This window comes from Calliphora vicina, chromosome 4 (genome assembly GCF_958450345.1).
Source record: "Calliphora vicina chromosome 4, idCalVici1.1, whole genome shotgun sequence".
NCBI classification, from domain to species: Eukaryota; Metazoa; Arthropoda; class Insecta; order Diptera; family Calliphoridae; genus Calliphora; species Calliphora vicina.
In genome coordinates, this window is record NC_088783.1 from 13,113,954 (window position 1) to 13,128,083 (window position 14,130).

The window sequence follows — 14,130 nt, forward strand, 5'->3', positions numbered from 1 at the left end:
CATCATGCTTTATTCTATATCTGATTACTAGCTTAAATCGCTGTTCTTTATCTTGTTCAATTCTAGTTTCCATAGTCCTTCTTTTTATATTTGAATTCTAGCTTCAATTGTGTTTTTTTATTTTTTTAAATTTTATTTTAAAATCATTAATTTTCTATTAACACTCCTGGCCCATAGTGCATTGCATGTGTTCGTTCATTTGAAAATGATTTGCAGCGCTGGTTGTACATCTTTTAAATTAAAATCAACAAAAACATTAAATTATTTCAAGGATAATGGAAATTTTTGCCAACAGCGCTTAATATTTTATCTTGTAGGGATTTGAACACATATACTTAGAAATATAAATTACATAGAAAGACAAATGGTGTTACAATAAAGACTTTAAGGGCGGCCTTAAAGCAAAACAACATTATTTATAAGCATTTTCTGACTTATGTCTGTGTAAAACACTCTCATGTTTGAAAAACGAAATCGAGATAAACTATTTTCATTTTCAAATGTTTGTCAGTCTTCTAGATTGTGTGGTATTGAAAATCAAATAAATTGGTTGGGTAACTAAAGGGTTATAAAATAAAATGTGAGACCATCTTAATAAAATTTGATATTTTATAAGGCAATTGTAGTTTGTGTAACTTTAATAATACTAGAAGCTGGAATAGATTATATATTTTGCAAAAACCGTATAGTAAGGCCTTGTAGTAAATTTGCTGCAACTCTTACATGTGTATTTATTTACGAGCATAAATAATATAAAATGTGATAGAAAATAAAATAAAAATCAACTAAATCTAAATGTAACATTTAATATTTTATAATGTAACCGAGCAACAACTCAACAATAAGATGAAAACAAACGTCCACAATAAATAAGAAAACGAACGAAGGATCTTTCTATCTATCTATATTTTATTAATGTTTTACTAGTACTCTCGTTGTTGTAACAGCAACCATTAGAAATATAAATAGTTTTTTGATATATTGATGACACGGCGGCAAATGGGAATAACATACAAACATTTACTTACTTACTTATGTTCAATGTTGTGTGAGAGGGGAAATAGAAAGGACATGATTTAGAGCGGTAATATAAGATAGGCTGTATTTGGGATATACATATTTTACTATGATTTATAATCTTGCTATAGAGCAAGATGGTATGTAAATTTTATACATATTTGTTATTGAATTAAGAATATGCGCTCTTTGCTATAATTGAGTTAAAGCTTTACATCGCTACATATTAAAATGTTTAATTATTTTTCGCAATTTTTGCGAATTATTATAAAAATACTACAAATTTTTTATATATTATAACTTTAGTTTTTTCTAAAATTAGTTACAAAACTAATTTCGTTCAATTTAAATTACAAAAACATTGTTTCATGAACAGATTTTTCAAAAAACCACCCTATGATTATTTAAGCTTTTAACCTTTACTATTTCATTCTGTCTGCTAAAAGTAAATACATACATGTATATTTATGAACCTTTTTTTTGTAAAGCTTTTATTCTGAGAACTTTTACTATTTATTTACATACTCGTAAATATGTTAGCTATTTCAATGTTAAAGTAATTTATGTATTTTTTCTTTCATATAAATTCTAAAATAGAAAAGGGGTATGCATGCATACTAGGTTGGCCCTTGTTTAGGATTTTTTTTGATTTTCGATGCTCCCAAGGTCTAAAATTCGGCTTCATATTAAAATGAAATGCTGAAAGTATAAGTAAGAAGAAAAGAAAAATATTGTGAATTTTTTTAACTCTACTGAACTCGCTATTATTTGGTATACATTTTTTGGATGACCATAAATAATTTAAAGTTCTCCAGTATTTCCAAATTCGCTAGAGTTTGGTTTTTATATAATGAATGTATGACTTCAAAATGCTGAATTTACAATATATTTTGAACACGGTTTTTGTTTTATATAACATTTTGAAAGGTTTCTCAGTTAGTGTAAAAAACAAAGCTTTTTTCTTGGAAAATGTGGAAACAATGCGTCATACGAGGGAAGTATTGCTTCTTTAATTTGAAAAAAAAGTGCCGCACACTGATTACTCACCAAAGCAAATGGTGAATGTGCTCCTTTAGTTTCAACGTTCAATATTCAGCAGCAATTTCAAAACGATTGTAAGCATCAGGATTCATTCAAAAGCTGGGAATTTGGGTACCTTGTCCGAAATGATGATTGAAAGCTATAAAAGAAAGTCATTTACTGCACCGAATCATTACTTGCAATGAAAAATGGATCCATTATAATAACCGGAAGCGTAAGAGATCGTATGTGAAGCTCGTCCAACTAGCCGAATTAATACCAAAGCCAAATATCCATGACGCTAGGTAATGCTTTGTATTTGTAGGGAACAAAGGGGTCCTATCTATTTTGAGCTGCTGAAATCTGAATAGAACATCGCAGGGAAGCGAGCATTGGCCTAAAAACGCTCAGAATATGTGCCCAGACATAAAACCGTAATATTCCATCATGACAACGCTCGGCCACATGTTGCAATTCCTGTTAAAAACTATTAAGAAAGAAGTGGTTGGGAAATTTTGACTCACCCTCTTTATAGTGTAGACCTTGCCCCGCCCGACTACTTTTTATTTCGATCGATGCAGAACGCAATCTCTCTAGCTTTGGAATAGAGTATCCGAAATTTGCTGGATTCGTTCTTGGCCTCCAAAGATGAAAGATGTGAAAAGGTCATCAGTGAGATGATATTTAAAAGTTATACATGAATAATACTGTATCCTAGCCGATAAATATTGATTTTAATATCAGGTTAATAATTCACTAAAGTGAAATGACAGTTAACATTATTTACGGGCTGCCTCTATATTGGGCATAGGCTGAACATATCTTGTCTCCATATTTGTCTATTCCTTGTCAGGTGTTTGAGGCTACCGATCTCATTAAACGCACGTCCTAGGCTGACTGACATCTCGTTAACCTCTTGTAATGATGATCATCGCCATGTACTTCCCTTTTCCTGCTATCTTTACGCATACTATATTAGAGTTCGTTTGTCACCAGGTCACTTCATTTGTTTTTCGGGTATCATCATTTTTCTGAAGGTTTTTGCGTAAATAAAAATAATTGCGTCCTTTTTTGTGGAAAATTTTCACTCCTTGTGGTGGGTCAACGCACCTAAAGACGCGCATTTTGAGCAAATTTCACCAGTCGATTCTGCTTCAAAAATTAATACAATTGATGCAAAAAGCGCAAATCTCATAAAAAAATAAAAAAAAGAATTTTAGATTTTTTAAACATAGAAAAACGGTACCAATATATGCCTGTTGATATGATCAACAAAGGCTACGAAAACAGGCTTGTTTAAATCGCAGTGTATTGTCAACATGGGTGATCATTCTCTGCAGAAGGATTTTCACTAATACTTTCATGATAATGCATAAAATGGTAATGTCACTCTAATTGTTGCAGTCTGTAACATCCCCCTTTTTGGGCAAAAAACATTCCAAATTCCATAATAGTTCAAGGTTTACTTTTACAGCTGCTTTCTCATTCTTGAGAGCTTTAATAGCTTCAACAATTTTAATGGTTCTCCTGTATTGATAGTCTGAAACCTGGTGAGCGTTTAATACACTCAGAAAATGATGATGATTTTTCAGCATTTAATTTTTGTATTTTTTTTTAAATATTGCTACTTTGGACCTAAACTCGAGACTTCAAATAAAATGTTCAACATCTAAAAAAGGGCCACTCTAATACACACCTCAACACATTTAACCCACTGTTTACTATGTACTAACTACCAAAATCTCTTGTGTAGATTGTGTTAACGAAGTAATTCATTATTATTATTACATTTTTTAAAGCATATTTATAGGGAGTTTTTTCTCTGTTCCCCACTCTATCACTCTCTAAACATTTACAATTTGCTACACTTTTGGTTGTTACTACAACTCACTACATAAAAGTGACCTTTCAGTTTATACATATGCATTATATATGTAAGTATATGCTGGTGATGTATGTGTGTTTATTTTTTGTTAAATATTCACCGTGGGTGCTTTTTATTTAGTTTTAAATTAACTTTTTTTTGTACCTCCAAAATGCTGGTAACTTTGGATGGCGAAAAAAATTAGAAAATTTATTTAGATTAAATTTATTGCATATTAAAACCAGCAGCTACTTTTACTTTATGAACCAACATCTCTTGCCATATACACACATAAACTCTCTGCATTATTAAAACAAAATGTGAAAATTTACATCGAAAAATTTCCACATGTGTAATGAATTTTGATGTAAAATAATCGTTAAAAGATGGGGCTAATATAAAAAGTAAATCCCGAAGGCTTTTTATAAAATTTGTAAAAAATAAAAAAAGAAAACAATGTAAATGTTAGTTTAAAAAATTTAGTAACAAGAATTGAAAGGACCAGCAGACTGTTTGTATGTTAAAGAAATGCCAAATCTTACAAAAGCATACATATATTTACAAAGTTATAGAAATTTAAAATTTTCATTGAAAATATTTGTTAATGGAAAATATAAGTTACATTTTAAACTACATTTCGCTATTTGCCATTTTGCCAAAATCATAAACACTGAAGAAATTATTAACGTCGGCTTCATGGATTTTAAAATAAAAGTGTTTTTTTTTTTCATATATAGTTCAAAAATAATTTTGTTACTATTCAAATTAAGTATCTTATATTTATGCCAACCAAATCAAAATCTAAATAACAAATTGTTTTCACCGCAACCTTTCCAAGAGATTTACCAACATTTTTAGCCTATCACATAAAAATAATTAAATAATTTAAACCAAATTTAAACTGATTAAATTTTAATTTATTATAGTTCCTCAACAAATATTTATTGAACCCTTAAGTAGGCAATATATTAAACACAGACATTAAGCCTTAAAGTAGACACCTAAATAAAGCAACATAAATTTAAATAAAATTGTAAATATTTAACTTATATGAATAGGCTTAAAAGTAACAAAAAAGTAAACCTTTTTCAATGAAATGTATGGTGGTCAAGTTGTTTTAACTTTTGGGCATCACTATATCCTATATTTCTTTCTTTTTTTTTGGTAGAAATATTCCTATAGATTTTCATTTAAAACAAACCATAACTTTTGTATTGGTCACCATTAATCCTTTTTTTGTGTTCTGTAATGGCATCACAACCATTAATTGTAGACAAAAATAAACAAAGGCAACTATAACTGAAACCATCTAACATTGACAATAACTTAGTAAAACTGTAACTGTAACTCAGAAAAGATCAAAGATCTAAAATACAGCAAAGCCTTAATTCATCTATAAGGTTTTATTAATAAATAAGCAAATATGTATATAATGGATTATTAAACCGCCTTTACTAAACTATTTCTAAGTACTACGAACTATAAACAATACAATGAATGTTAATCAATAATTGCCTGCCATATAAGCAAACGCTGCAACATATTTACTATAGGAACATGTTGCTGGCAACATATTTACTATAGGAACATGTTGCTGGCAACATATTTACTATAGGAACATGTTGCTGGCAACATATTTACTATAGGAACATGTTGCTGGCAACATATTTACTATAGGAACATGTTGCTGGCAACATATTTACTATAGGAACATGTTGCTGGCAACATATTTACTATAGGAACATGTTGCTGGCAACATATTTACTATAGGAACATGTTGCTGGCAACATATTTACTATAGGAACATGTTGCTGGCAACATATTTACTATAGGAACATGTTGCTGGCAACATATTTACTATAGGAACATGTTGCTGGCAACATATTTACTATAGGAACATGTTGCTGGCAACATATTTACTATAGGAACATGTTGCTGGCAACATATTTACTATAGGAACATGTTGCTGGCAACATATTTACTATAGGAACATGTTGCTGGCAACATATTTACTATAGGAACATGTTGCTGGCAACATATTTACTATAGGAACATGTTGCTGGCAACATATTTACTATAGGAACATGTTGCTGGCAACATATTTTCTATAGGAACATGTTGCTGGCAACATATTTACTATAGGAACATGTTGCTGGCAACATATTTACTATAGGAACATGTTTCTGGCAACATATTTACTATAGGAACATGTTTCTGGCAACATATTTACTATAGGAACATGTTGCTGGCAACATATTTACTATAGGAACATGTTGCTGGCAACATATTTACTGTAGAAACATGTTGCTGGCAACATATTTACTGTAGAAACATGTTGCTGGCAACATATTTACTGTAGAAACATGTTGCTGGCAAACATATTTACTATAGAAACATGTTGCTGGCAAACATATTTACTATAGGAACATGTTGCTGGCAACATATTTACTATAGAAACATGTTGCTGGCAACATATTTACTATAGAAACATGTTGCTGGCAACATATTTACTATAGAAACATGTTGCTGGCAACATATTTACTATAGAAACATGTTGCTGGCAACATATTTACTATAGAAACATGTTGCTGGCAACATATTTACTATAGAAACATGTTGCTGGCAACATATTTACTATAGAAACATGTTGCTGGCAACATATTTACTATAGAAACATGTTGCTGGCAACATATTTACTATAGAAACATGTTGCTGGCAACATATTTACTATAGAAACATGTTGCTGGCAACATATTTACTATAGAAACATGTTGCTGGCAACATATTTACTATAGAAACATGTTGCTAGCAACATATTTACTATAGAAACATGTTGCTAGCAACATATTTACTATAGAAACATGTTGCTGGCAACATATTTACTATAGAAACATGTTGCTGGCAACATATTTACTATAGAAACATGTTGCTGGCAACATATTTACTATAGAAACATGTTGCTGGCAACATATTTACTATAGAAACATGTTGCTGGCAACATATTTACTATAGAAACATGTTGCTGGCAACATATTTACTATAGAAACATGTTGCTGGCAACATATTTACTATAGAAACATGTTGCTGGCAACATATTTACTATAGAAACATGTTGCTGGCAACATATTTACTATAGAAACATGTTGCTGGCAACATATTTACTATAGAAACATGTTGCTGGCAACATATTTACTATAGAAACATGTTGCTGGCAACATATTATTTTTATTATAGTTTCCTGAGTCTTGGTGGAGAGGTGGATACATCTAAACCAAATATTGTTATTTAGTCAGCATGTTCAAATACATCTGTATGTGCGTACCAAAGTTTAGTTGCAGCAATTTGTGTGTTCCCAAAACTAGTAGCAGTGTTTATTTTTACTCTTTTTTCCTGGAATAAAACTGCTTGCAGCACTGCCTGCTTTAATTCGTATTTGCTGTTGTCATATTTTTATGGTTTAAATGCAGAGAAAACACAAAAATAAACAGCATAAAAAGTCATTGCTATCAGGGAATTGTTGGGTTTTAGTAGTTGGGGAAATTTGTAGATATTCATGTAGCAAAGAACATTAACTCGTGCTTGTTAGTTTTTGTTTTTTTTTTTGATTGTTTTACTCTTAGTGACTGCAGTAGTTGTCGTAGTTGCAGTTAATTTTTGTTTTAAACAAAAGACAATTTTAGTGTGTCTTGTTGTTATACCCTTAATGTATAATCTTACCGTATATAAGATTGTCATTACGTTTGTCATAACGATGTCCTCTGTTGGTGTGTAGAAATATTGTTTCCAAAGACCTAGAATATTTTATATAGCCATATCATATATATCATATATATCATATATATAATATATCAGATATACGTTAGAGAAATTTTCTATTAGAAATTTTACAAATCTATTCATAATTGGCTGAAATATCAGCAATTGAACTCGTTAGCAGTTACTGTTTTCGAAAAAAACCGTTAAAAAAATTTTCATTACTTAACCTAATAAATAAGTTATTATTAATTAATTCAAGTAATGCAGACGTTATGTTGAAGCCATTGAAAAGTTATTCAATTATTGTTTTTTAAGGAAAATGAAGGTTATATAAGATTCGTTGCAACCGAATATTGTACTCTAACTTGTTTAATTTTCTTGTTTTTTCTCCCTTTGTCATGTTGGCAAATGAGTTATTTACCAGAAACGTTGTTTTTACTGCTGATTTTTATGAGCCTGTACAAAATACTCCAGTAGATAAGTTGTGTATTTGCAAACAAAAGCAGGGGGAACCATGTTTAAGCTCCAAAAATGAATTTGACAAAACAAAAACGATTGGGGAGCAAAAATAAGGAGTAATAAAAAAACAACAATGATTTGGCAAAAATTAAAAAAGTTTGTATTGTGTACAAAAGCAATTTTAGGATGTAATGATAAACCAACAAAATTTAATAATTAGACAAAAATTATAAATACTCGTAAATGAAGTTAGTGATGCAAAATAGCACAGTTGTGAATTTTAAATCAGTGACAAAAAAAAACTATTCTGTTAATTTTTTTTTGGAAAAAAGTTCAGTATGGAAATTTCGTATTATTTAGCTGTATTAAGATCAAACTTTCAATATCAGGGGGAAAAATTTGTTGCAGGCAACAAATTTACTGTATTCATGTTGCAGGCAACAAATTTACTATATTCATGTTGCAGGCAACAAATTTACTATAAACATGTTGCAGGCAACAAATTTACTATAAACATGTTGCAGGCAACAAATATACTATAAACATGTTGCTAGCAACATATTTACTATAAACATGTTGCTAGCAACATATTTACTATAAACATATTGCTGGCAACAAATTTAATATAAACATGTTGCAGGCAACAAATTTACTATAAATTGCAACATATCTAATATAAACATGTTGCAGGCAACAAATTTAATATAAACATGTTGCTGGCAACAAATTTACTATAAACATGTTGCTGGCAACATATCTAATATAAACATGTTGCTGGCAACATATCTAATATAAACATGTTGCTGGCAACATATCTAATATAAACATGTTGCTGGCAACATATTTACTATAAACATTAGAGTAAATGTATTTTTACGCTCTAAATTAAAGTTACTGGATAATTTTACTGGAAAGTACGCGAACACACTTAATATCTTGTTGTCAAAATATCTACTTTAAACATGTTGCTGGCAATATATCTACTACAAACATGTTGCCGGCAAGATATCTGCTACAAACATGTTACTGGTAACATAGTTATTATGTCAACATTGTTACTATAAACATGTTGATGGGAACATAGTTCCTATAAACATGTTGCTGGAAATATTGTTCCACAAAAATTTAACATCACCCTTGTACTCTGCAAACCTTTAAACTGAAACAATTCCATTTTTCCTTCATTCTAATGTTTATAAATATTAGAAAATAATCGTAAAAAATAAATGTTTATGTTAGTAAAATATCATAAAAATCCTTTTAGTTTACATTAATCTTAAAAATTCATACCAGCCAGAGGAAAAAAACAAGTGGTAAATATGTGTTAAACTTAAAAAATATTGAAGTACATAGTTTTTTTAACAATTTTTATTGGTCTTGTTCGTTTATGACAACGCCATGTTAATGGATGAAGTTTTTAAAAAGCATTTGACACAAATGCCATTAGTTTTACTTCAAATTTGTTTCAGTTTTTCTTTATTGTCGTTGGCGTAATTTTGTTGATGGCAAATCCAATGCTAAAAGACAAGATGATTTTTAGTTTAAACAGGAATGAGACTTAGATGTTGGGAAAATAAAATAAAAGCCAGCATATTGTTAGGCATATGGACAAAAAACAAAAATTTTAAAGCACATTTTTGGGGGTAAGAATTAAAAACCAAATATTAACTAAATTTATTAAACTAAAAGTGATGATATTATTTAGTTAACGTGTTAAAATAAATTTTATAAACCAATAAATAAATTTGATTATTGTTTTTTGGTTATTTAAAACTTTATTATTAAGACCATAAATACTTGAAAATAATGAAGATGAAAGCATATTTTTAGGCAGAATTTTCATACAAAATTTATTAGTTTTATTATTTACTATTTGTTTAATATCATATTGTTAGGCTTTTAAATGAAAATAAGTTAAACCCTTTTGCAAACAGTTTTTTTATTTATTTTCTAACTTTATTATTTTCCAGCTCAAATACTTGCAAAGTATTGTAATATAAATCTTTTTCACTCTTAATACTAACGATCCCATGTGCCATTGACATTTTGTAGCAATTTATAAAAAAACTTTAAAACATTCTAATTACTAGAGATTTTGTTGTCATAAAGCATCCAGCTATTGCGCCTAAAACTACACCTCATTTAAAATTTGTTCGGCCTGCTTGCTTCCCATTCTTTTTTTCATAGCTGTCAGTGTTATTTGTTTTCTGTTGGCCATTGATGCTGCAGCTGTTTAGAGTACGTGTCATATTAGATTAACAGCAACAAAATGTTAACGTTTTCATTATTGTTGCTAGCTACCAACCAACACACCTTGTGTTGCAATGACAATCATTTATTTGGCAACAGCCGGAATTTTCATTTCACTTCATTTTAAAATTTTGTTTTTTTTTTTTTTGCAGCGTTTTTAATGTTGCTATTTAGTTGGTGTTGTCAGGGGAACATTATACAGGCAACGGTCAAATGACATTATAAAATACTTGATTATGGCAAGATTTTTTAAAGTTGTCAATTTGTCATCATCGTCATAGCAAACACCATCGTCTGTCAGTGATGTGATGGCAGTGATGGCTGCCGAATAAAGTCGCCATAAGTTTAATGAGTTTTTGACATTTGATGATAATCAAAAGATAATATTAAGTTTTACTTTTAAGGCTTTATGATGAAAGTAAGGTCAAAGAGTTATATACTTATGATGGTAGGAAAAATATTCAAGTTTAAGAAAGTAAATACTTAAATAAATTCGTAGAAATTAATAATTAAATAAAATTTTATATTTTCCACCACAAAAGCTTCCATAAGAAGAGAATGATTTACTATTTATAGGACAATGTGCCATAAAAAAATTTCTTTTTAACAAATTCTTTAAATAAAATTTCCCTGATTAAAACGAAAGTGTTGATAATTTCATTTATTGTTTTTGTTTTATATTTAACAACCTCAATTATTGCGTGGCTTGTTTGATGATACATATTTACATAAAATTTGTATTGCAGTAATATATTTCTTTTATTTACTGATTTAAGGCGGAAAAGGAAAATTAAAATTGTTACCCTTTTTATGCTACAATGTCAGCAACACAAATAATAATCCTAAATAAAACAAAAACAAGTAAGACAGCTATGCCGAATCCTATATACCCTTCACCAAATTATACTTTAAAATAAAATTTTTAAATATTTTCAGGTGAAAATTAAAAAAAAAAAAGTTATTTTCAAAATATAAAAAATAAAATTAAAAATTGTTTTTCAAAATTTTTAAAAAATAATTTTTTTATCGTTTTCGAAATATTAAAATTTTTAAGTGAAACAAAATTTATAACAAACATATTTATACCCTACACCTAGTGGGGAGGGTATTATCCGTTTGTGCAGATGTTTGTAACGCCCAAAAATATGTCATGTAAATCTTGTGCGCAGAATAAAGGTCGCAATTTTGAAGATATTTCGATCAAATTTGGTAAATATTATTTTTTTCGGACCAACGACCACGCCTATTGAAAATGGCTGAAATCGGTTCATTATTTCACCTAGCCCCCATACAAATGTCCTCCCGAAATTGGACTTTATCGGTCATAAATGTTTAATTTATAAATGTATCTCCACAAATTGCGCACCAAATAAGTTTTATATATACAGAAGTCATGTCACCAAATTTTGTTACAATCGGTCCAAAATTAATCATAGCTCCCATATAGACCCGCTTCCGAAAATCACTTTAACTTGCATAAATCGCTTAAAAATTTTGGTATACTCACAAAATTCAACATAGTAAACTTTCATAGAGACATAAATCACACGACCTAATTTCATATTGATCGGTCCATAATTGGTCATAGCCCTCATATAAGGCCCACTTCTGAAAATCACTCAAAAATATAAATTATTGAAATTTTAAAAGAAAAATGTTTTTGCTCTTTTACTTAATGTAGGGTATTATATGGTTGGGCTTGACCGACCATACTTTCTTACTTGTTTTTAGGTAAAAACAAGTAAGAAAGCTATATTCGGCTGTGCCAAATCTATATACCCTTCACCAAATAATAGTTTAAAATATTGTTTAGCTAAACAAAATTAAATTTTTTTTTTTCAAAATTTTTTTTTAATTTATTTTAAAAAAGTTTTTTCCAAATTTTTTTTTAAATTTTGTTCAAAATTTTTTTTTTAATTTTTAAATTTTTTTTATTTATTTTATTGAAAATAAAATTTATGACAAAAATTTTTTTTTTGTGAAAAAACATTCGGGTTAAAAAATATTTTTCCCGATTTTGACCCATTGTAGGTCCAACTTGCTACAGTCTTATATACATCGTTGCAATGGACTTTGAAATATCTATCATTGGATATCCATATTGTCTATATTATTGACTTACTTATCCAGATATAGATCATAAATAGGCCAAAAATCTATTTTATTCCGGTTTCTTCCTTATATCTTAGCCATTTATAGACCGATTTTGTCGATGTTAAACCGAGCCGGAAGAATTCCCGATATATTGATGTATAAATCAAGTATGTAAGTTATTTGGGGTCTACGGAAAGTTGATTTCAACATACAGACCAACATGGCTATATCGACTCCGCTATCTATAACGATCCAGAATATATATACTTTGTGGGGTCGCAAGTATACTTTAGATGTTGATACATATAACAAGTGTATTAATACACCTAATATGCCCCATATAAGCTACAACAAAATCAATATTAACCCCTCCAAAAAAAATCATCACGTGTCCTTTGAAAACTTGTGTAAATAAACCAGCGATCATTATAACAAATATACAAATGAAATAATGAACTTCTAAACCCCCTAAACCAGAACAAATCCCAAAAATAAAAAGGTAAAAAAACAAATAAACTTGAAATGAAACAAACAAATAATAAATAAAATATTGGTAAGAGAGTCAGTCCAATTTCAACAACTGAAATGGTTTCATTCATATTTCGAAAAAACAAACAACTATGTCATGTTTCAGAATGTTAAAGAAATGAAGATAAAATTAAATATAAGCATTACAAGTACTTTACAATACCAAATGCAAAAACAATGAGAAGTTAGATTATTAATAACAAAAAAAAATTCAAACAAAACAGAACACAAATATTGTATTTCGGAAAAAAATGTTTAACTGTAACTTAAGTTACAACATACAGATTACAACTGTATAACACTGTCTGTAAATATGAAAAGTTTAGAATTTGTTTTTCTTGTTTTCTTTTTTGGCACAAGGGAGCCAAATCAAAAAATAGTATAAACGAGAAATAGCCTAAAATTATGTTATACATAACGGAAATAACAAAAGCCTTAAAGTATGCCATAACTTTTGAAATAATATGAAATGTAATGAAATGCAAAACACAAACTTATTTTTAGCACACACACATACCAGTTTTCAGATATTTTTCCTTGCTAACTTTTGATGTTTGAAAAAAAATGATATACTAACATTTTATTTACTGGCTAAAAATAGTATTGCCTACTTTTTTGTTAGTTTTTTTTTATATAAATTTAAATGGAATATTTTGTCAAAAATATCATAAGGTTTGTGGTTTACTGTTTGTTAGCTTAAACAAAAAAACTAAAACTATGAATAGTTAGTTAGTTAGTTAACTTTATTGAGACTTCCTTTTTTTCATATTTCAAGATTTACAAACATTAAATATTATAAGAAAACTTAAAACTATAACGTATTATTTTAATTACATGAGTATTCAATTGGTAATGCGACTAGCTTATCAATATTTGAGAAGAATTAATTATATGTAAAATTAAATGTTAATTTTGAAGAAAACAATGCTTGCTCCCGGCATTTAGCTATACTAGTAGAGTTATATCTACTTTTAATTAAACTTAATACTAAAAAAACTTAAAAACTAAATTTTAAAACTAATTAAAACTAAAAAATCTTAAAACTAATTAAAACCAAAAAAAATAATGAAATTATACTAAACATAAAAAATTAATAAAATATTTAACCCCTGTGTATACCGGGAGTTGTGTGTGAATAGAAG